The sequence below is a fragment of the Capricornis sumatraensis genome, chromosome 21, assembly GCF_032405125.1.
Source record: "Capricornis sumatraensis isolate serow.1 chromosome 21, serow.2, whole genome shotgun sequence".
In the NCBI taxonomy this organism is placed as follows: domain Eukaryota; kingdom Metazoa; phylum Chordata; class Mammalia; order Artiodactyla; family Bovidae; genus Capricornis; species Capricornis sumatraensis.
The window spans coordinates 12,726,953-12,751,418 of record NC_091089.1 but is presented as its reverse complement, the minus strand read 5'-3'; positions in this window follow the sequence as shown (position 1 = coordinate 12,751,418).

Genomic DNA, 24,466 nt, shown 5'->3' with positions numbered 1-24,466 from the left:
CCAACAAAGGTCCATCTAGTCAAGACTATTGTATTTCCAGTGGTCATGTATGGATGTGAGAGTTGGACTGTGAAGAAAGCTAAGCACCAAAGAACTGATGCTTTGAACTGTGGTGTTCATGTCTTCTCTTGCAAGTCCCTTGGACTGCAAGGAGATCCAACCAGTCCATTCTAAAGGAGATCAGTCCTGGGTATTCTTTTCAAGGACTGATGCTAAAGCTGAAATTCCAATACTTTGGCCACCTCATGTGAAGAGTTGACTCATTGGAAAAGACTCTGATACTGGGAGGGATTGGAGGCAGGAGGAGAAGAGGACGACAGAGAATGAGATGGCTGGATGGCACCAGCGACTCGATGGACATGAGTTTGGGTGAACTTCAGAAGTTGGTGATGGACAGGGAGACCTGGCGTGCTGCAATTCATGGGGTTGCAAAGAGTCGGACAGGACTGAGCGACTGAACTGAACTGATGGCAGCTCTATTTCCAGTTTTTTAAGGAATTTCCACACTGTTCCATAGTGCCTGTACTAGTTTGTATTCCCACCAACAGTGTAAGAGGTTTACTTTTTCTCCACACTCTCTCCAGCATTTATTGCTTAAAGACTTTTTGATAGCAACCATTCTGACTGTAGTGAAATGATACCTCATTGTTTTTTTGATTTGCATTTTCCTGATAATGAGTGATGTTGATCATCTTTTCATGTTTTTGTTAGCCATTTGTATGTCTTCTTGGAGAAATGTCTGTTTAGTTCTTTGGCCCATTTTTTGATTGGACCGTTTTTTTTCTGGAATTGAGCTGCAGAAGTTGCTTGTATATTTTTGAGATTAATTCTTTGTCAGTGCTTCATTTGCTATTATTTTCTCCCATTCTGAAAGCTACCTTTTCACCTTGCTTATAGTTTTCTTCGTTGTGCAAAAGCTTTTAATTTTAATTAGGTCTGATATTTTTATTTATTTATTTTATTTTTATTACTCTGAGAGGTCGGTCATAGAGAATCCTGCTATGATTTATGTCAGAGAGTGTTTTGCCTATGTTTTGCTCTGGGAGTTTTATACAATGGGGAAAAGGCAATCTCTTTAACAAGTGGTGCTGGGAAAACTAGTCAACCACTTTTAAAAGAATGAAACTAGAACACTTTCTAACACCATACACAAAAATAAACTCAAATTGGATTAAATATCCAAATGTAAGGTCAAAGGGCTATTATTTAGGGGGATTTTTTTAATTGATATATTTTTAATTGGAGGATAATTGCTTTACAAATTTATGTTGATTTATGCCATACATCAGCATGAATCAGCCACAGGATACATATGTCCCCTCTCTCTTGAACGTCCCTCCCACCTCCTACCTCCCTCCACATCCCACCCCTCTAGGTTGTCACAGAGCAACAGTTTGAGCTCCCTGAGTCATACAGCAAGTTCCCATCGGCTATGTATTTCACTTACGGTAGTGTATATGTTTCTGTGCTACTTTTTCAGTTTGCCCCACCCTCTCCTTCCTCCCTGTTGTCCACAAGTCTGTTCTCTATGTCTGTGTCTCCATTGCTGCCCTGCAAATAGGTTCATTAGTACCATTTTTCTGGATTCCATATATATGAGTTAATATATGACATTTGCTTTATCTTTCTGACTTTCTTCACTCTGCCTAACAAGCTCTAGGTTCATCCACATCACTAGGACTGTCTCAAGTTTGTTCCTGTTATGACTGAGCAATATTCCATTGTATGTATGTACAACTTCTTTACCACTCATCTGTCAATGGGTATCTAGTTTGCTTCCATGTCCTGGCTAATGTAAATAGTGCTGCAATCAACCATGCATGTGTCTTTTAGAATGGTTTTCTCAGGATATATGCCAGTAGTGGGATTGCTGGATCATATGGTAGTTTCATTTCTGGTTTTTAAAGAAATCTCTATGCTGTTCTCTAGAGTGGCTGTATCAATTTACATACCCATCAATAGTGCAAGAGGTTTTCCTTTTCTCCACATCCTCTCCAGCACTTATTTTTTGTAGATTTTTTTGATGATGGCCATCTTGACCAACATTTTTCACAGAACTAGAACAAAAAATTTCACAATCTGTATGGAAACAGAAAAGACCCTGAATAGTCAAGGAATCGATCTTTCTGGCTTCAGACTATACAGCAAAGTTGTAGTCATCAAGACAGTATGGTACTGGCACAAAAACAGAAATACAGACCAATGGAACAAGATAGAAAGCCCAGAGATAAACTTATGGGGGTCTTTCCCATGGGCACCTTATCATTGAGAAAGGAGGCAAGAATGCACAATGGAGAAAAGATAGTCTCTTCAATAAGTGGTGCTGGGAAACCTGAACAGCTATGTGCAAAAGAAGGAAATTAGAACACTTCCTAACAACATACACAAAGATAAACTCAAAATGAAGACTTAAATATAAGTTCAGAAACTATAAAACTCTGGAGGAAAACATAAGCAGAACATGTTTTGGCATAAATCACAAGATCCGCTATGACCCAGCTCCTAGACTAATGGAAATAAAAACAAGAATAAGCAAATGGGATCAAATTAAACTAAAAAGGTTTTTCACAACAAAGGAAACCATAAGCAAGATGAAAAGGCAACTCTTAGTATGGGAGAAAATAATTGCAATCGAAGCAGCTGACAAAGGATAAATGTTCAAATTGTACAAGCAGCTTAATATCAGAAAAACAAGCAACCCAATAAAAAAAATTAGGCAGAAGACCTATATAGACATTTATCTAAGGAAGACATACAGATGGCTAATAAACAAATGAAAAATGCTCACCATTGTTTATTGTTAGAAAATTCAAATCAAAAGTACAATGAGGTTATTCAGAAAGATTATAATTATTAATTTATTTCCTTATTTACTTATTAAAGTATATTTGATTTATAATATTTCTCAGTTTCATGTATAGATATAGTGATTCAATATTTTCATAGACTATACAAAACTATCATAAAATATTGACTATATTTTCTGTGCTATATATCACATCCCTGTGACTTATAACTAATGGTTATAAAATAACTAGGTTTCCTTGTTAAAATTTTCAATGTTTTGTAAATAAATATTTTAGTTTAACTTTATACTGTAGTCCAATAGTTTGCACTGCATTAAAAAAAAAAAAAAAACTTCTAGAAATTTACCTTCTAGCTAAATTAAAATGAATATTTTTAAGTTTTCAATGAAATGTGTAATCCTCATTTGTTGGATAAAAATTTAATAATTCCTATTAGCTTCTTGATAGTGAGCATTTCCTATTCCTTTATTAATCAATTGTGACCAGACATTGTTTGATCTCCTTATTTTAAACTACATAAGGTCTAGGGATGAAAAAAATACATTTTAGCTCCATGAAGTCTTGCAGTGAAGATTCCTCTCAATCCAAAAATAATGTTATAAAACTGCCCAATATTAACCAACTCCCTTGCTTACAGGGCTTGCCTTAAAACCACCCAACAAAGGCCCTTAAATCTTATATCAATCTTTCCATAATTTCATCACTTGAAAGCACTATCAGGACTATGTTAAGGAGGTTTTCTTCCATATCTTAGCATGTCTGACAAGTTTAATTTTATCCTTATCAATATGTTTTTATTGATGCTCCCTTTGGGAGACAAAAATCAACAGTAGAAATATGCCTTTATTAATCTCATGTAATACTTGGTTTATTTAATGCTCCTAGCCATGTATTTTAACCATCCTAATCATGCTTATTAGCATGTTATTTTATTACTTATCTTTTGTAAGTATACATGTATTTATGTACAGACATATACACATGGTACCTCATCCTTGTATTTATAGTTTTAGTCTCATAAAAACACACACTTTTTGTTTTTAAATGATGAATATAAAAATTCTGCTTAAGAATTTAATAAATTCTTGTTTTAATTATTGATTTATATGGGCCTATTCTATTAATATTCAGTTCAGTTCATTTCAGTTGCTCAGTTGTTTCTGACTCTTTGCTACCCCATGAATTGCAGCACACCAGGCCTCCCTGTCCATTACCAAATCCCACATTTCACACAAACTCATGTGCATCGAGTCAGTGATGCCATCCAGCCATCTCATCTTCTGTCATCCCCTTCTCCTCCTGCCCCCAATCACTCCCAGCATCAGGGTCTTTTCCAATGAGTCAACTCTTCGCATGAGGTGGTCAAAGTATTGCAGTTTCAGCCTCAACATTAGTCCTTCCAATGAACACCCAGGACTGGTCTCCTTTAGGATGGACTGGTTGGATCTCCTTGCAGTCCAAGGGACTCGCAAGAGTCTTCTCCAACACCGCATCAAATTTCAAAAGCATCAATTCTTCAGCATTTAGCTTCACAGTCCAACTCTCACATCCATACATGACCTCTGGAAAAACTATAGTCTTGACTAGATGGACCTTTTTTGGCAAAGTAATATCTCTGCTTTTTAATATGCTATCTAGGCTGGTCATAACTTTCCTTCCAAGGAGTAAGTAATTGTCTTTTAATTTCATGGCTGCAATCACCATCTGCAGTGATTTTGGAGCCCCCCAAAATAAAGTCTGCCACTATTTCCATTGTTTCCCCATATATTTCCCATGAAGTGATGGGACCAGATGCCATGATCTTAGTTTTCTAAATGTTGAACTTTAAACCAACTTTTTCACTCTCCTCTTTCACTTTCATCAAGAGGCTTTTGAGTTCCTCTTCACTTTCTGCCATAAGGGTGGTGTCATCTGCATATCTGAGGTTATTGATATTTCTCCTGACAGTCTTGATTCCAGCTTGTGCTTCTTCCAGCCCAGCGTTTCTCATGATGTACTCTGCATATAAGTTAAATAAGCAGGGTGACAATATACAGCCTTGATGTACTCCTTTTCCTATTTGGAACCAGTCTGTTGCTCCATGTCCAGTTCTAACTGTTGCTTCCTGACCTGCATATAGGTTTCTCAAGAGGCAGGTCAGGTGGTCTGGTATTCCCATCTGTATTAATATTACCCAGTCATAAAAACGAATGAATCATGTCATTTGCCACAACATAGATAGACCTTCCTAAGTCGGATTATATTATCCCACTAAGTGAAATAAATCAGACAGAGAAAGACAAATTCCATAGGCTATTGCTTATGTATGAAATTTCAAAAGTAATACAAATGAATCTATGTAAAACTCACATATAAACTCACAGAAAAAGGAAGCAATTTTATGGTTATCCAAGGGAAAAGCAGGGGAGGAAGAATAAATTAGGAGTAAGGGATCAACGAACTACTACACATAAAATAGAAAATTAACGAGGATTTAATGCATAGCATATGAAATAATGTTCAATATTATGTAGTAATCTATACTGGAAAATAATCTGAAATATGTGTGTGTATATATAATATATATTATTGAATCACTTTGCTATATGTCTGAAATGAATTCCATATGTCAACTATGCTTCAATTAAAAAATCCAAATAACTAGAATTTTTTTCTTGTCTGCATGTGTGGGCATGATCAGTCATGTCCGACTCTTTGTGACCCATGAACTGTAGCCCACCAGGCTCCTCTGTCCATGGGATTTTCCAGGCAAGAATACTGGAGTGGGTTACCATTTCCTTCTCCAGGGGATCTTCTCAATCTAGGGATCAAACCCATGTCTCCTGCATTTCCTGCTTTGGCAGGCAGATTCTTTACAGCTGAGCCACCTTGGAGTAAGTATGTTATTTCCTAGGGATAATGGTGACAGAAGTAGACTCTGTTCCAGTTCTGTGTGTCTACTATTCTACATTTGTTGTTCAGTTGCTCAGTAGTGTCCAACTCTTTGCGACCGCATAGACTGTAGCCTGCCAGGCTCCTCTGTCTATGAGATTTTCCAGGCAATAATACTGAAGTGGTTTGCCATTTCCTCCTGCAGGGATCTTCCTGACCCAGAGATTGAACCCACATCTCTTGCATCTCCTACATTGGCAGGTAGATTCTTTACCACTGTGCAGTATATATGTACAGATGATCTTATTTGCAAAGCAAATAGAGAAAGAATTAGAGAACAAATATATGGATACCAAGGGGTAAAGGGAAGGTGGGAGGGATTGGGAGGCTGGGACTGACACATATACACTATTGATACTATGTATAAAATGAGTAACTATTTAGAAAATGTTGTAGTCCAAGGAATTGTATTTAACTCACTTTGGTGACCTGAATGGATGGATATATCTATGGTTGATGCATTTTGTTGTACAAGAGAAACTATCACATTGTAGTGCAACTATATTCCAATAAAAATTAATTTAAAAAACAAATTTAATAAAGGACTCTAATTCCATCATGAGAAACCCACTATCAAGAACTCATATAAATTAGCCTACCTCTAAAAGTGCCATTTCCAAACACCATTACATTGGGAGTTAAGACTTCAAAATGTGAATTTTGAAGGTACACACCATTCAGTCCAAAACAGCTCATGATTTGTCTCTAGTTGTTTTTATTTTTTCCTTCCAGTTAATCTTCAGTCACAATCATAGCCAATCCATAGCCAGCTACCTGCCAAAGACACGACAACTCACAACCCCAACTAAATATCCTTACTATGGTACAGACCTGCATATCCCATTTCTTTTTAGTACTTTTTCATGGATACGCCAGCACAGATTTCTCAAACAAGGGTCAACTCTCAAGTTTTTTCTTTCTTACTCAACTTTTCTCACTAAATAAGGCCTTTATTGATTTACCAAGTTGTTTAAACCAGTATATTAGCTGACAGCGTAACCCTTCTGAATTATTTACCCTGCATATTTTTACATCTCTGTGTTCTGCTCATTTGTATTTCAATATTTTTCTGAAAACAATTTGCTTCTTTTTCTTGGCCATTTTTACTATACTGGCTTAAGTTGTCATTATTATAGCAAAATCTACCAAACTGGTTTTCCTACTTCTACTCCTGTGAAACACAAATTGATTTCCAACACAGCAGTCACACATATCTTTTGAAAATGGAAATATAATTGTGCCAGTTCTCTACTTAAAAGCTTCTTAGTTCCCATTGCTTTCAGGCAAAATTGAGACTCTAAAACAGGATGATAAGGACGTGCAGTATTGGGCTCGTGGCTTATAATTCACAGATAGTTTTCTGAACTTTTCCATGAATTCAGAATTCACATTTGCTTCCTCACTTCCCCAGATTCTCCAAGCAGTTTTCTCACCTCAAAACTTTTACATGTATCATTCTATCTGCGTGGAAGATGGGACCTATTCTCCATAGAAAATGTTGAAAGTGAAAGTGTTAGTTGCTCAGTCAAGTCTGACTCATTGCCACCACATGGACAGTAGCCTCTGTCCAAGGAATATTCTAGGTTGGGATACCGGAGCAGGTTGCTGTTCCTGTCTCCAGGAGATCTTCCTAACCCAGGGATTGAACCTGGGTCTCCCTGCATTACAGACAGAGTCTTTACCATCTCAGCCAACATGGAAGCCCAAGGCCTAAAGCTAAATTTGTCCTTCAGGTCTCAGCCTAAAAGTTCACCTACTGCAAGGAGATTACATTGATATCCTGATCCAAATTAAGTCTTCCTGGCAATTATTTTCAAGGTCATCTGTACCATTTTTTTCTCAGAATTGAATATAATAACCACTTGATCAAATTTGCTTAATGTCTGTTTGTTTATACTTCTTAAGATTATAAATTTCATGAAGGCATACTTTTTTTCTTTTTTTTTGGCTTCATTCACCAGAGTATATCTGCAACCTTAAAAAAAAAAAAAAAAAGGAAAAGTAAAGCTTAGGATGTGGAAGGTGCTAAATATTGAGCAAATGAGCAAATGAATCTGACAATTAAAAAAAAAATCTATTACAAATACTTAAAATCACTACTGAATGATGTATATTATCCAGCCTTCAAAATGATGTATTCAGAGTTGTAAAAAAAGAAAATCTCAATCTCTCAAAGTAAGAGTCACTGAAATATGAGAAAGAAATAACTAAATATAGCAATTTCATTTCCTTGCTATATCCTCTCTATACGTAATATGTGGGAGATATCCTTCTGAGTATTTTGATGGTTAATCAGTGTTTCTTCCACTCCTCAAGTCATTAACTAAGACATATACGAAGAATGTATGTGGGTGTCTGTAGAAGGAAAGTGAGAGAGAAATTTAACATTAGAGATGGATTTAGGGGAAAAAAAATAGCATGGCATTAATTTACCTGAAACAACTGAAGTGTACATTAATTAACAATTAAATTTCTTTGAGTAATTCAGAGCACTATCTATAAATCTCCTTCCAGACCTGTGAAGTCCTTGCTAATCTTTGCCTGCAGGTGCTGCTGTGTAACTGAACACGCAGTGGTAAAGGCCACATTTGCTCTGCTGATTGCAAGACCTTCTCCATGGGCCTGATTCTGCCACAACTGACATGCCCATAATTCCACCAGAAGCCAGTGGCAGTTTTACATGATTAAAGATGGCAGAATCAGGACCATACATACATTTCCATGCAAATGTGCTTGAGAAAATAGCATACAATACATTATGTAAACATATTTAGAATGAATAAACACACTCAGCTATATTTTCAAACATCTGTTCAAGCTCGTCGCAGCACCCCAAATTTGCATACCTAAGTCTTTTTTAAACGGGGCTTAATTTTGCCCTCCATACTATTAGATCACAGTAGCCTTTTAATGCCAAAATACATAACTTGCATGGTACAGATGATGCTAATTATCATTTACAAAATCCAACTGCATTCAGTGTTAACTTTAAACTCTTCTTGTAAGAGAGAAGGGCATAGCAGGGTCTATGACTGGGGGAGAACTCTTATGTGTATCCCAACTCAATTCATGTGCTATCAAGAAAAGAATTGAGACTTGAATTATTTGCATAACTGTGCTCCCAGCCATACACAAATGCAGAACTTCTAACCACAAGATGCATATTATACCCGCTTAATGGCATAAACCTGCCATGGCTTATGATTTATGTACCCTAGAGTTCAAAAAAAAGCAGTGTAGCACCGGTTTTATGTTTTGCTTCCTATTTTTATTTAGCATTTCCTTCCATAATCTCTGTTGGTTTCTGCCAAAAGTCATACAAACACATAACATATGATCTGTGTAAAAATACCAAGGCTTACTCTGAGAGAAAAGTTTCAGAACAAGAACCCCAGGTCCCTTCCAAAATGAGTGATGAGCCTAGAGCAGACAAGGCAAAGATTCATTTCCCTGGATAAAACCTGTTTTAAACAGGTATTACCAGCCAAAGAGCTATTAAGACTACAGTAGACCCTTGAAGAATGAGGGGGTTACGAATGCTAACCCCCTCATTCAATAGAAAATCCTCAAACTGCTTTCTCTGCTTCAAAAACAAAGGAATTGACAAATGACTCACCCAAGGGCAGGCCACTGACACAGTTTAGATAACATCAAGACTCAAACCCCCATTCTATTTATTCCATATATTGTGATCTCTAATGGAATGAAAACACAAAAAAGTGTCCCCATACTGATTTAAAGATCTGTAAAATGAAAATACAGGTACTATATTTATTGAAAAATATCCATGTATAACTGTATCTATGCATTTCAAAGCTGTGTTGTTCAAGGGTCAAATGTACTTTAAAAAGGAATGAAGCATAGTAGAATATGCCACCTCAAAATATAACAATTATTTTTCATATGGGAGGATATAAATAGATTTGTAACCAGTGTAAAGACTAGTATATTAAAATAGCCACAATATTTTTGCTACTTCTTCCACTGAGAGATAGAGTTTAATTTTTCTCTTCATAAATTTTGCTGGTTCTATCATTGATTTAAAAATAAAACACTAGAGGTGTGACACTGTCAATTTCCTGGACCAGGCCTTAAGAATCTGGCAATTTTCCTTTACTGTCACTTGGAAGGCTAGCTCAAAGTTAGAGAGCTGCCATGTAAGAATTTCAACTACCCTGAGACCATCTGGATGAACAGGTCATGTGTAGCCACTCCAATCAATAATCCAAGTTGAGTTCAGTGTTCCAGTTAGCCCTGCCAGGGCACTCAAGATGTGCACAGAGCCTATTTGCACTTTCCATGGCCAATCCATCAGCCCACTGAATACCAGTAAGTGACCTCAGTGGATACTTCACAGAGTGAGGGAGTGGCCAAGTGAAACACATCTAAATTTCTAATCAAAACACACAAAAAACTGACAAAATAAAAACTATGGTATGTAATAAAATGATTATTGCTTTCCAACATTAAATACTGGGGTAATTTGTTAAGGGAAAAATCAGATAATCATACCACAAGTGTTGGATTAGATGAAGACAGATGTTTGAAAAATATACAAGGTAGTGCTCGAAAGTTTCTTCTCAGTCCAGATTATTTTAGTACTGATTTCTGTTTTATATTCTTGAAATCTTAAACTATGTAAAGATACTGATTGCAGAGTGCAAAATAGTCAGATTAAATTCTCTTTACAGAATAGACAAAATGCCAGAACAATGTTATCAGCTGATGTCTAGGAACAATAAAAAATCTGCAATATACTGTATTGACTCACCTAGTACTGCAATTTTAATAATCATGTAGAGAGGTCTTTTGAGATAAATGAAGCAAAGAATGACAGACATCTTAAACTCTACTTTTATATTAGGTAAATCTCATTTTGATTAAATTTTTCTTTTACTTTTCAGCGAGCATTTAATTTATAATTCTTATTAAACAGCAGATCAAGAAATTCTGCCAATCTGAATTTATAAAAAAGTAGATAAACTATTTGCTATCCTTTCATAAGCCTAATCAGAGAAGGCAATGGCAACCCACTCTAGTACTCTTCCCTGGAAAATCCCATGGATGGAGGAGCCTGGTAGGCTGCAGTCCATGGGGTCGCAAAGAATCGGGACAGGACTGAGCAACTTCACTTTCCCTTTTCCCTCTCATGCATTGGAGAAGGAAATGGCAACCTACTCCAGTGTTCTTGCCTGGAGAATCCCAGGGATGGTGGAACCTGGTGGGCTGCCTTCTATGAGGTTGCAGAGTTGGACACAACTGAAGCGACTTAGCAGCAGAAGTAGCAGAAGCCTATTGTTATAGCCTTAGCAACATTCAACTCCTAATAGTCTGAAGTCACATTAATAACTTTATAAACTTCATTTTGGATATATAGTACATGAAGTATAATGCATAAAACTTACTAGTCACAATAAAATACATTTCTCATTATAAGAATTTTATTACAAAGGTCACTTGTCAAGAATATGAATTTGATAGATTTTTCATAAAGATAGAAATAATCAGTAAAATGTGAAAGTAAATAAAGTAGTGAGGGAAATTTGAAGGGCAAGTTTAGGGAGTGTTACTCTTCCAGCTTTGTAACCCTCTGTTCCACTACCATGCCACACAAAGCTGTCTCTGAATTTAACAAAAATGCAAACATTTTCTAAATACAATCAATATGATACCATATATGGTTTTAATAACATATTGATACAGTTTCTGATGGGCAAATAAGCAGATTTTAATACTATGTACATTAAAAATGAAGACAGAAAGAGGAAAACAAAATCAATGCTTCTATTATTTCATAGAGAATATATTTCCATGTAGATAATGTCACTGAACTTACTTGCTATTTTATTAATCCACAAAATATTCATAATATTATAGACATTTATTAAGTATATTTCTAATAGTTTGAGTATTAACATGATAAAATCTAATATAAATTCTATATAGTACAAATATTAATATGTATATTATTTATATCTTTACTGTGATTAATTTCATATTTTACCTTAAAAGCATGTTAATATTTATACATGGAAGAATTTTTGCATCAAAAATCAGAATCTGTTAGCTATTTCTGAATATTTTAAGAATAAAAAGAATGCCCTAAATCAATAATTATCAATGGAAGCAGTATATTTTTAAGCATGAAAAAAATCCAATTTTTTGAAACAGTATATTTAACCATATTTATTGTTCACACCCCTTGAATTAAGGGGTAGAGCATATATTTTTACTCTAGTTATTTGATCTTTTCTCACCAAATGACTCAAATTTTTCTTACATATGTTTGAACCAGGGTAGAGGAAGAATTCTGTGATAAAGCAATTAAGCAATGAAAACTAGCTATATAAGAATGAAATTCATGATTTTCTCCTCAAAAACTGGTTTTTCCTTACATTCCTCGCTGTTTCTCAAGGAAATCACCACCAGTGACTACAGAACATATTTTATCTATTGGATCAAGAAAGCTAACAACTTACGCCACAATCTACATTCAATTTTATTCAAGCCTCACAATTTCCCAGTAAGATTGTATTGTAATCCTTACAATGCTCATAAGGAAACAGGCTCAGAAAATTCAGCTAATTAGCCTAAAAGTCAACAGAATCATCCTTCAATTTGAAAGAAGGTATGTGAACAAATCTATAAAGATCTGTCCACCACTGTATCCACTTACTTCATACAAGTTCTTCCAGTTTATATCAGGTTTAGTCAGAGCATGTAAAATTCATAGTCTTGGTGTTTAATTAAAAAAAAAAAAAATGACATCACAATCAAGAGGAATGTTTTCTTAAAGCCAAAAGCAAATTCTTTCGAGTTAAAGACATTTCTATTTTCATTTTTATTTTTCTGAATTCAATGCTGGGATTACCATCACTCATTCCCCAAAATGTACCCTTTTATTTCCAATATTGTATGGATTGGGCACTAAAGTCTCTTTCTAATGAGAAGGACTCCATGGTATCCATATGGTTTTGTTGATAATATGCTATGTCCTTAGTGCAGACAGAAAGTTCTGGAGTGTGGTGAGGATGGGGTTACTTAAAAGCCTGACTTCCTTTACCTACCATCAGTCTATTTTATATAGTCATCAAGAATATTAAACATTTAATACAATTTCTTGTGTTAAATGAATATTGGTATTGCCTTCAAATTTGAAAAAGTATAATTGAGTAATTGGGATGGCACAAAAAGTTAACCTAGTTGAGTATATAACCAACAAGGGAATGGAAACATAGTTCTGCTTGGAATGACAGAGTCCATGTTCTTCAGCTATACTTGTAACCTACCGCTTCTGAGACCAGTCATCTGAAATGCCATCTCTACCCTGACTGGAAGGGAAATATAATCTCACATGTCAGGAAGAGCAGAGGGCTTTGAGACAAGTACCTCTTCCCCTTTCATTTCACCAAATGCTAGTGAGAAGCTTCATTTCCATTTCTCCTTCTACACTGAGTGGCCATGTGTGTTGGCAATGAAATAAACACTATGAAAAGCATCTGCTTTCTTTCTTTATGTCATGTAAAACAGAACCTGAGAGAGCACAGCTACCAGGTCACATGACTGATGGTCGAGTGACCTCATTAACAAATTCAGTCTGGCATAACTTGGTTTCATACCTTTAAGTAATATAGATATTTTGCAATAATATAAAATCTATCCCTTTTTTTTTATTTTGTAGAACTCTGAAAGAACTAGCTAAAGAATCTAAAGATGATGGAAAGATTACATCATCAAAAAAAACCTTTTCCACATTTTTGACTATAATGCCTAGGCAGCCAAATCCAATGAGCGTGTTCATTTCAGCGCCCGTGTCAAGTTTGGAGGAAAAATATGCATCTTTCAGTTGGATGCAAATATGGGGTAGTTTATTTTGGGCAGGAAAAAGCATTCACCAGAATAACTTATGATAAATACAAAATATAATATCCTAGTTGGTTTAAGAGAAAGAAGGGCCTAAATTTAATGAACTTAATTATTGAGGGTTTTATTGTCAAGAAGTTTAATGTGCAGATTTTAATATTAAATGCATTAATTGTAAATAATTATAAATAGACAGACAAATATTTGTCTTTTTTTCATTTTTGATAGTTTTTATTTATTTCCTCTTCTTTATCCCATTAAAAGAAAAGTACCTCTCAGCAGTTTCAAGGCTACTAACGGTGAGGTGAGATGGACTCAAGACTTAGAAAAAGGTTAGAGCATCAAGGAATTTCGGACAAAATTTTTGTTCTTTCATTTAACTGGTGAATAAACTGAAATCCATAGGAACTAAATTACTTTTTGAGTTCAAACAGTTGGATTCGTGAGTGTCTTCCATTATTTTATTACAAAACAAGTGGGAAAAGCAAAGAAGCAAGAAATAAAATGGAAAAACTATAAATAAAACAAAGTAAAAATAAGAATGTGACTCTCTTCTGATTTTCTTTGTGGAAATTATATCACTAGTCTCAATTATTGTCTCTTTCCTTACTTTGTATTTCTAAAATAGTTCATTTAGATCTCACTTATATAATTACACATTATTTCAATAATTCTGGCATTGCGAGTCTTTTCCTCATAAGTTCATATGGCATATATTATTGAGTACATGATATGTATGCTGTGCTGGGAAAATTGTATCTAACTTAAAGAAAGGACTCGATTGTATTATGAGCCATATATATTAAAATATATTAGTAACAGTGAAAATGATAAGTACACACAATAACATGCATACAAAATATGCTACCAAAATGCTGATTTTAGTAAAGTTCATAAATATCTGAATGCCTCCTCTCTTTTAGGCATTGTGCTTTGAAGTAGATATAACATAAATAAATAAGGGATACTGAAAAATAAATACATAAATAAAGGAGAGTGAAAAAGTTTCCTTAAAACTCAACATTAAAAAATGAAGATCATGGCATCCAGTCCAGTCACTTTATAATACACAGAAGGGGGAAAATGAAAACAGCTTCCCTAGTAGCTCAGTTGGCAAAGAATCTGCCTGTAATGCAGGAGACCTGGGTTCGATTCCTGGGTTAGGAAGATACTGTAGAGAAGAGAATGGCAACCCACTCCATATTCCTGCCTGGAGAATACCACGGACAGAGGAGCCTAGCAGGCTACTGTCCATGGTGTCGCAAGAGTCAGACAAGACTTAGCCACTAAAGCACCACCACCATGGTTTTTCCAGTAGTCATGTAAGGATGTGAGAGTTGTATCATAAAGAAAGCTGAGCCCCAAAGAATTGACGCTTTTGAACTGTGGTGCTGGAGAAGACTCTTGAGAGTCCCTTGGACACCAAGGAGATCAAACCATTCAATCCTAAAGGAAATCAGTCTGGAATATACATTGGAAGGTCTGATGCTGAAGCTGAAGCTCCAATACTTTGGCTATCTGATGAGAAGAACCGACTCATTGGAAAAGACCCTGATACTAGGAAAGATTGAAGGCAGGAGGAGATGGGGATGACAGAGGAGGAGATGGTTGAATGGCATCACCAACTCGATGCACATGAATTTCAGCAAACTCCAGGAGATAGTGAAGGATGGGGAAGGCTGGCATTCTGCAGTACATGGGGTCCCAAAGAGTCTGACATGACTTAGCAACTGAACAACAACAAATAAATAAATAAATAAGACACGATTCACAACACGTAGCAGAGAAACAGACATGCCAACAAAACATACCAGGCCAATATTATGAGTGAATTTAGAGTAGCAGGAAAAGAGTCACTTCCAGATGCATTTGTGTAAAGTGCCCCAAAGGAATAATACCAGATAGGAATTTTCAAAGATGAATAGAAGTTGGCTGATTTAAAAAAAAAAAGTGGAAAAAAAATTCTCTTTGGCTAGAGCCATACCAGTGAACAAAGATAGAAAGGTGTGAGTTGGTCTAATGCTGTCAGAAAACTCTGGAGCAGTTTTGTATCTTTAGAATGTGAAGTGCAAAAAGAGAGGAGACTGAATATGAGGAGTGGATGAAGCTTTGACATGACATGTGCCTGTTATGAAGCCTAACTAATTTTAGACTTTAATCTGAAGGGTGTAAAGTGATGCTGATGTTTTTAATGTAGAGGATGCATTTCTTTAGAAGGTGAATTGATGTGAGGTCATGGCTAAGAAAGGATTTCCCTGGGGGCTCAGTGGTAAAGACTCCATCTGTCAATGCAGGAGGCATGGGTTTGACCTCTGAGTCATGAAAATCCCCTGGAGAAGGAAATGAAACCTGCCCTGGTATTCATGCCTGGAAAGTACCATAGAAAAAGGAGCCTGGCGGGGTATAGTCCATGGAGTCATAAAGAATTGAACATGATTTAACAACTAAACAACAACATTGCAAAGAGAAAACTGAGAGATTAAATCAGTAAGAATAATATGCCTGAAGGAGACATGTTTAGGAAAATGATGAATTCTAGAAAATACTTGGGACAGATCATAAGCAATTAATGGTTTATTGGATGTAGTGGTTAAGAGATAGTGAAGAATCAAACTGATAAAACAAATGTTTTGAAGGGAAAAATTAAGTAAATCATTGTTTTTTGCATTAGGATACCATAAAACATTTATTTTTCTAATCTTTAACATATAACTATTAATAAGAAATGGACAAGGAATTATTCTAGATATTTTTTGGAAACCATGTAAAATACCAGAATATAGATCTGCTTCTTAGGTATTTTAAAGGGCATTTTATTAACTTTTATTTGCTAAGAAAAGCTAAGATGAGCCAGAAAAGACAGAGCATTTCGCAGTACTGAGATATGGCTCTTCCACTATAAGCTACTCAATTTATCCTGATTTTGATTGATCTTATCCACAAAGGAGACAGAAAATCCTTTAGAGTAAAAAGAGTTTGAGTGTGTTTATGATCAGAGACTATGCAGATTAATCAAGTTGTCAACCACCCAGAACCATTATACTGATCGAGATATTGAAGATACCCAGTAGAGAAATAGAAAATGTATCTTTTTTTTTACCATCAATATTAGAGAGTTGTAATGGCTACATTATAGGTTTACTGTAGTGGATGCTTCTTATGCTCTGTTTCTAGAATATCTAGATACTTATGACAAAGAAAGGTAAGGTTTTCACCCAAGCAGTTAGGATGATTTTCATACATTAAAAAAATTATTTTAATCAGATTCTTGAGTTTTGAAAATATCTGGAAAATTGCACCATGTCAAAAAAGAGATCATTTGGCTTAAGTGGTTAAGTGTAAAACAAACCCAGAGAAACATGGATATAGAATTTCATACTGAAGGGAGATATGGTCAGGATCCAGAATTTGAGAGTCTGTAAAGTTGGCTTAAAGCTCAACATTCAGAAAACAAAGATCATGGCATCCAGTACCATCACTTCATGGGAAATAGATGGGGAAACAGTGGAAACAGTGTCAGACTTTATTTTTGGGGGGCTCCAAAATCACTGTAGATGGTGACTGCAGCAATGAAATTAAAAGACGCTTACTCCTTGGAAGAAAAGTGATGACCAACCTAGATTGCATATTCAAAAGCAGAGACATTACTGTGCCGATGAAGGTCCGTCTTGTCAAGGCTATGGTTTTTCCAGTGGTCATGTATGGATGTGAGAGTTGGACCGTGAAGAAGGCTGAGCACCGAAGAATTGATGCTTTTGAACCGTGGTGTTGGAGAAGACTCTTGAGAGTCCCTTGGACTGCAAGGAGATCCAACCAGTCCATTCTGAAGGAGATCAACCCTGGGATTTCTTTGGAAGGAATGATGCTAAAGCTGAAACTCCAGTACTTTGGCCACCTCATGTGAAGAGTTGACTCACTGGAAAAGACTCTGATGCTGGGAGGGATTGGGGGCAGGAGGAGAAGGGGACGACAGAGGATGAGATGGCTGGATGGCATCACGGACTCGATGGACGTGAGTCTGAGTAAACTCCGGGAGTTGGTGATGGACAGGGAAGCCTGGCGTGCTGCGATTCATGGGGTCACAAAGAGTCGGACACGACTGAGTGACCGAACTGAACTGAACTGAACTGAACCAACACTGCTAATTATAATTGTGGGACCTCAAATTCATCATTTCCTTTCTAAGACATACAGTATCATATTTCAAAACTGAGCTTTTTAATTAAAGAGGTGATATAGGCCCTATTGACAACCAAAGAAAGTGAAAATAAACCTCATTGACTATCAGGCCCTGATATTCCCAACAGAACATAAGCAAGGCTCAGAAGAGGATATAGACAAGGGTATTCTGATTTCCCCAAAATGATAAATATGACCCTTTTCTGAAAACAACTCTAGTTCCACTTTAATCCCCTTGCTATCTAGATAAGCACTCAGATAAACCATCATAATTGTTCCCCCTTCTTGCATGGTCCAACATAGAACTGGCTCTTGCCTTCTTGGAATCACTCAGCACAAACCCAAAACCCTTTATGTGACAATATCAAGGCTCTTCTAAGAGTACTTTTTCCCATGTTGTGTTGTGCTGTGCTTAGTTGCTGAGTCATGTCCAACTCTTTTCAACCCCATGGACTGTAGCCTGCCAAGTTCCTCTGTTCATGGGGATTTTCCAGGCAAGAATACTGGAGTGGGTTGCCATGCCCTCCCCTAGGGGATCTTCCCAACCCAGGGATCAAACTCAGGTCTTCTGCATTGTAGGTGGATTTTTTACTGTCTGAGCTACTAGAGAAGCCTAATACTGGAGTGGGTAGCCTATACCTTCTCCAGGGGATCTTCCTGACCCAGGGTCTCCTGTATTGCAGGTGGATTCTTTACCGGCTGAGCTACCGGGGAAGCCCTCTCCCATGCTACAGCCTGTTAAATAAACCTAACTTTACTTGACTATGAAAATAGCACATAGAAAATTTATACCACATTGGGTCTTGTAGAAAGATCACTTCCAAGTGGGCAACCAGAGAAAGTGTCATAGGATTGCAGTTATCTAAAACTGACGTAAATGAAAGAATGTCAATGTATAAACGAAAAGCTGAAAACAGAAGCTGATTCCAGGTTGAAGACAAACAGAATCAAAGGTCCAAAGATGAAAAAACTCAGTTGTCAGTTTTAGCTAATATGTATCATTTTATATTTCTGGGCAGAAAATAAATCCATATCTCCATCATTTTCCCAAATATCAATTACACACTGGAACAGATACCTATTGTTAAGAAACAGTCAGGTGTCTTTTGCCTTGAAACCTCTCAATCCATAATTGCCCCAGAAATGGCTTATCCAGTCTCACAGAATTATTCTTTTTCTTTTCCTTTTATTTCTTCTTGTAATGACCCAAAGCCAGGGATAATTACTTCCAAAGTATTCCAATTTGTTCATTTACCAACACCTTGCTGTCACTCTTAAATTCTGTTATTGCACCTGGAGAAAGATATGAGTGTCTTATTTCTAGACTCCTGTAGAGGTACTATCATTCTTCACATAAATGAATTACTATGGTTTGGCTAAAGGTGATTCCCTCTTTGCTTTTCAGATTTTAAGTTTATACCATTATTGTCAGCACTTATTCTCCAAAGAACCACTGCAATGTGGAACCTAGCAGTTAATGACTAGAACAATATAGTCACAGACTCAGGGTCTGATGAATATTCCTGAGTTGTTTTACAGATACTATAACTGCCACCAGGGTTGGGGGGGGGGGGGGTAGGGGGGTGGGAAGCTAGCTGCAAGATGACCAGACTGTAGCTATGACATGAGTTGCTCCAACTTGAGCAGTACTGAATCTATGGCGACTGCAGTTCCAAGAACTGGCCTCAAGAGAATGAGGTTAACATGCATGCTAAGTTGCTTCAGTCGCCTCCAACTCTTTTCAACACTATGGACTGTAGCCCACCAGGCTCCTCTATCCATGGGATTCTTCAGGCAAGAATACTGGAATGGGTTGCCATCTTCTCCTCCAGGGGATCTTCCTAACCCAAGGATCAAACCCAAGTCTCTTATGTCTCCTGCACTGGCAGGCAGGTTCTTTACCATTGCTCATAATATATTTGAGGGCATTAAAATAATTGTAGCTTGCTCTGCTCATGTATGTAGATGGGCAACTAAAATCATCAGCACAGAGATGTTACAGATCCATGTTGGCATCTTCCACTCTGAGAGTATGGCACCCTATGTCAGCATGGAGAAGTTACAGAAGATGGATCTTTGCCTTAAACCCATAAAAATGGAATGATATTCTGGTACATGGGGATGTTTAAGCACCTCCTTACAGGAAAGAGTTCACAGCAGAAAGCCCTTTTTCTTGTCACTTTAGCAAAGCTATATTGTAACTTTTAAACCAGGCACCCCCATGCTCTACTCATCTCTTGCCCAGGCACACCTTTCAATTTTTTTAATTACCCAGTACCTTGTATAACCTATCAGTTATCACATAGATCAAAGGAGTAGAAATGAAGAATAAGTATTTAACAAATGACTAGATGCCTTCCCTAGCTTCCTCTTTAATAATCTCCTGAACAAGTGTGTGACCAAACTGTGTGATCACGATAACACACAAGGTAAGGAAGATCACAAGAAGTTGAGAAGCCTTCATGCACTGGGGGATAATGATGAGTCTGATCAACTATCTCAGTGATAAACTTAGATTATCTCTTTCTGTGTTAGTTGCTTGGTCATGTCTGACTCTGTGACCCCGTGGACTAGAGTTGGGTATGATTGAGTGACTAACACACAGAGAAGTAATCTCAGTTTATCACTGAGATTGTTGGTCAGGCTAATCAATATCCCCCACTGCTTGAAGTCTCCTAGACTTCTTGTGATCTTCCTTGATGTGTTATCTTGTTTGTGAGATATTTCTCTATTTCCCTTTAAAACTCTCATGACTGAGCAGACTCTTCAGAAATGGTTTCTGGGGAAGCTGGGTCCACCATTTTTCCAGACTGCTGGCATTCTGATTAAAGACACATTTTCTTTCACTGACATTTCTGAGTATGGATTTTGTAAAGCAAGGAGCAGCGAGACCCAATTTATTCGATAACAAGTGTGGCAGAAATATAATTAAAAACAAAATCTCACAACCTATAACACCTTTCCACAAAAGTAGAAAAGGAAGAAAACAATTTTGTTATTGAATAAGCATTAAACCAGAATGGGATATGCATCGTAGGCAATTTTCTAGGAGACTGCAAAGACTGAAAGAAATCTCACTGAGGTAGGAGGTAGATGGGCTCCAGGCAAGCAGCTGAAACTCATCTCCTGCCAGTACTTCAAGGTTAAAAAAAAAGGCAGGAGCAAAGAGGAGCTGGCTTTGCTTGTGTAAAAAGATAAGATGACCACATTTTTCATTCTTGAGGTCAAGGAGAGCTTCTTAACTACATATGCACCAAAAGTCTCCTCAAGGGTCAAAAAAGAGAAAGGACACTAGCCTATAATATGTCCTCAAACTCCCAGAAACCCTTGAGCTGGAATCCATCTTGGCTAAAATATTTGCATGAAGGTTTGAGAGATCCCTGAGTCAGACCACATAAGGGCATGAGCCCAAGTCAAAGCCAGATGATTGGTCAGATAGAACCCAGAAAACTGCCTCCATATAAACAACTTAAACCATCCTCAAAACACATGACTTTCTCTCCAAGCCCACCCATGTGTTTTCCCACACAGCTTTCCCTCTAATAAATGCTTTACCTGCTTCACTACTTTCTGTCTCTTCGCTGAATTCTTTCTTCAGAGAAGACAAGGGCAAAAGTCCTCTGTCAAGGCCACTGGTCCTCATGGTCTACTGGCTAGGATTCAGAGTTCTCAAGGCTGTGACCCATATTCAATTCTTGGTCAGGGAACTAAGATCTCACTTTAAGTTATGGCACTCGATGGCCACCTAAGATCATCACTCTTTATAGATGCAAGCATATGCATATATGTTGTCAGTTCAGTTCAGTTCAGTCGCTCAGTCGTGTCCAATTCTTTGCGACCCCATGAATAGCAGCACGCCAGGCCTCCCTGTCATCACCAACTCCCGGAGTTCACTCAGACTCACATCCATAGATGTGATGCCATCCAGCCATCTCATCCTCTGTCGTTCCCTTCTCCTCCTGCCTCCAATCCCTCCCAGCATCAAAGTCTTTTCCAATGAGTCAACTCTTCACATGAGGTGGCCAAAGTACTGGAGTTTCAGCTTTAGCATCATTCCTTCCAAAGAAATCCCAGGGCTGATCTCCCTCAGAATGGACTGGTTGGATCTCCTTGCAGTCCAAGGGACTCGCAAGAGTCCTCTCCAACACCACAGTTTAAAAGCATCAATTCTTCGGTGCTCAGCTTTCTTCACGGTCCAACTCTCACATCCATACATGACCACAGGAAAAACCATAGCCTTGACTAGATGGACCTTAGTCAGCAAAGTAATGTCTCTGCTTTTGAATATGCTATCTAGGTTGGTCATCACTTTTCTTCCAAGGAGTAAGCGTCCTTTAATTTCATGGCTGCAGTCACCATCTGCAGTGATTTTGGAGTCCAAAAAATAAAGTCTGACACTGTTTCCACTGTTTCCCCATCTATTTCCCATGAAGTGATGGGACTGGATGCCATGATCTTCGTTTTCTGAATGTTGAGCTTTAAGCCAACTTTTTCACTCTCCTCTTTCACTTTCATCAAGAGGCTTTTTAGTTCCTCTTCACTTTCTGCCATAAGGGTGGTGTCATCTGCATATCTGAGGTTATTGATATTTCTCCTGGCAATCTTGATTCCAAGAAAACCATCAATGAGTCCCAAAGTAAGAGAATTTACCACTACCATTCTTCATGTATAGTTTCACTTACATTTATACAATAAGTGTAGTGACCACGTATGTTAGTTAACTGCTTTATCTAAAGGAAATTTTAGCATCCCAAGGTTTTATGACAAGAGCCACTTTTGGAGCAAGATGGCTCTTTTAAGTTAGGTTTCTGCCCTCCTTTCATGGAAACTGGAAGACAGAGCATATATCATTTTCCTCGATAAGTGCATTTGAAGAGATGGATCCCAGGTCTTTGAGAGAGGTATTCCTAGGCCTTCAATTTCTCTAAGTTTCATCAGTCATGTCAGACTCTTTGCAACCCTTTGGACTATAGCCAGCCAGACTTCCCTGTTCATGGGATTCTCCAGACAATACTGGAGTGGATTGCCATTTCTTCCTCCAGGGGATCTTCCCAACCCAGGGCCTTAACCGAGTTACTGCATCTCCTGCCTTGCAAGCAGATTCTTTACAGCTGAGCTACCAGGGAAGCCCTTCTTAGGCCTTAAAGCTGGCAAGATTTATTTATCTTTTAAAATATTTATATATAGTTGAAAGACACAGAACTTAAAAGTTTTCTAAAGTAAATCCTCTAAGAAAGGGGAAAGGAAAAGTTTTTCCCTTATTTTCAACAAGGAGAGTTAAGATTTCAATTTTCAATGTATTTGCTCTTGCAGTGGTGGTGGTTGTTTAGTCTCTGAGTCCTGTCTGACTCTTTGCGACCCCATGGTCTGTAGTCTGCTAGTCTCCTCTGTCCAAGGGATTTCCCAGACAAGAAAACTGCAAGGGGTTGCCATTTCCTTCTCCAGGGGATCTTCCTGACCTAGGATTGAACCCATGCTTCCTGCATAGGCATGAGGATTCTTTACCACTAAGCCACCAGGGAAGCCCCCTTATATGGGTCACTGATCAAAATAATTATATGCTAATTAATACCCTTCACAAACTGGATCCTTTCACTGAGGCAAGCTTAAACTCCTTCAGTGTATTTCTATTTCAGAGACTTCATTGACTTTTCCTACTTTTAAATTTCAGCTGGGGCTAACCCAGGTTTATCCGGAGACATCTTCATCATACAATATCTTGGAGAGGAGTGGGTTAGAAAGTGATCAATTTCCTCTCTCCTAGAGATACTCACAGTACTTACTGATAACCAGGCTCTTAATTCACCTGAATACTTAATTCAGTGGATACTTATAGTATCAGGAGAGGCATTAGCATTAAGTCAAAGATTCTTTTATACTTAGTCTGAATAGAATAGCAGCCTTATTGCTCTATATTTGCATAAAATTGGGGGAATTTAAATGATTCATTCCAGAAACAAGATCTGATGCAGCTAACCTGCAGCCTTAATATCTGATACTGGAGTGGGTATCATTTTAAGAACCTCCTGTTGAGAGGAACTACTCAAAAGTCTCTCTTTCTTTTCCTCTTTAACAGCCTCGGGGTGAACAGGGTAGGAGGTTTAATAACTGTTACTAGTTAATGGTAATCCTCTTCTTCTCTTCCTGTCTTTTGTGATAGGAGGCTAAACTGCATGGATTATGTCAAAGAGCTATTTGCTTTCTGGAATACTGTTGTATTCAGCCCATGAGGATTCCAAGCCTGAGATCAGATGAAAAAAAATAGGTGAGTGAGATCGTTTCGGGTCTGGTTCTCTAGAAAGTTATCTGGGGCTGTCTGTACTGATTGCGCTTTGCTCTGCCTCTTAGTGTGGTCTGCCTCAATGATTCTGTCTTGACTGGGGCAAAAAATGATGACAGGTCAATGCCTCTGGTCTGAATTCTTGCACTATCGGTTTTAGTTTGAATACAATATATCCAACATTTTATAGTTTGTTTCTTGGTAAATAAATTATCTTCAGATTATCCTATTTTGAGCTTATTGCCTCCTTCTGGGATGGGACTGATACATATATAGGTACCAGGGCACTAGGAGGCTACTAGGAAGCAGGATCTCAACATGGGATTCTACAGTAGAAGTTAATTAGAAGAACACATGCCTATGTTCATATATGCAATGTGCAAATAATTAACTTCTTGCTTTGGTA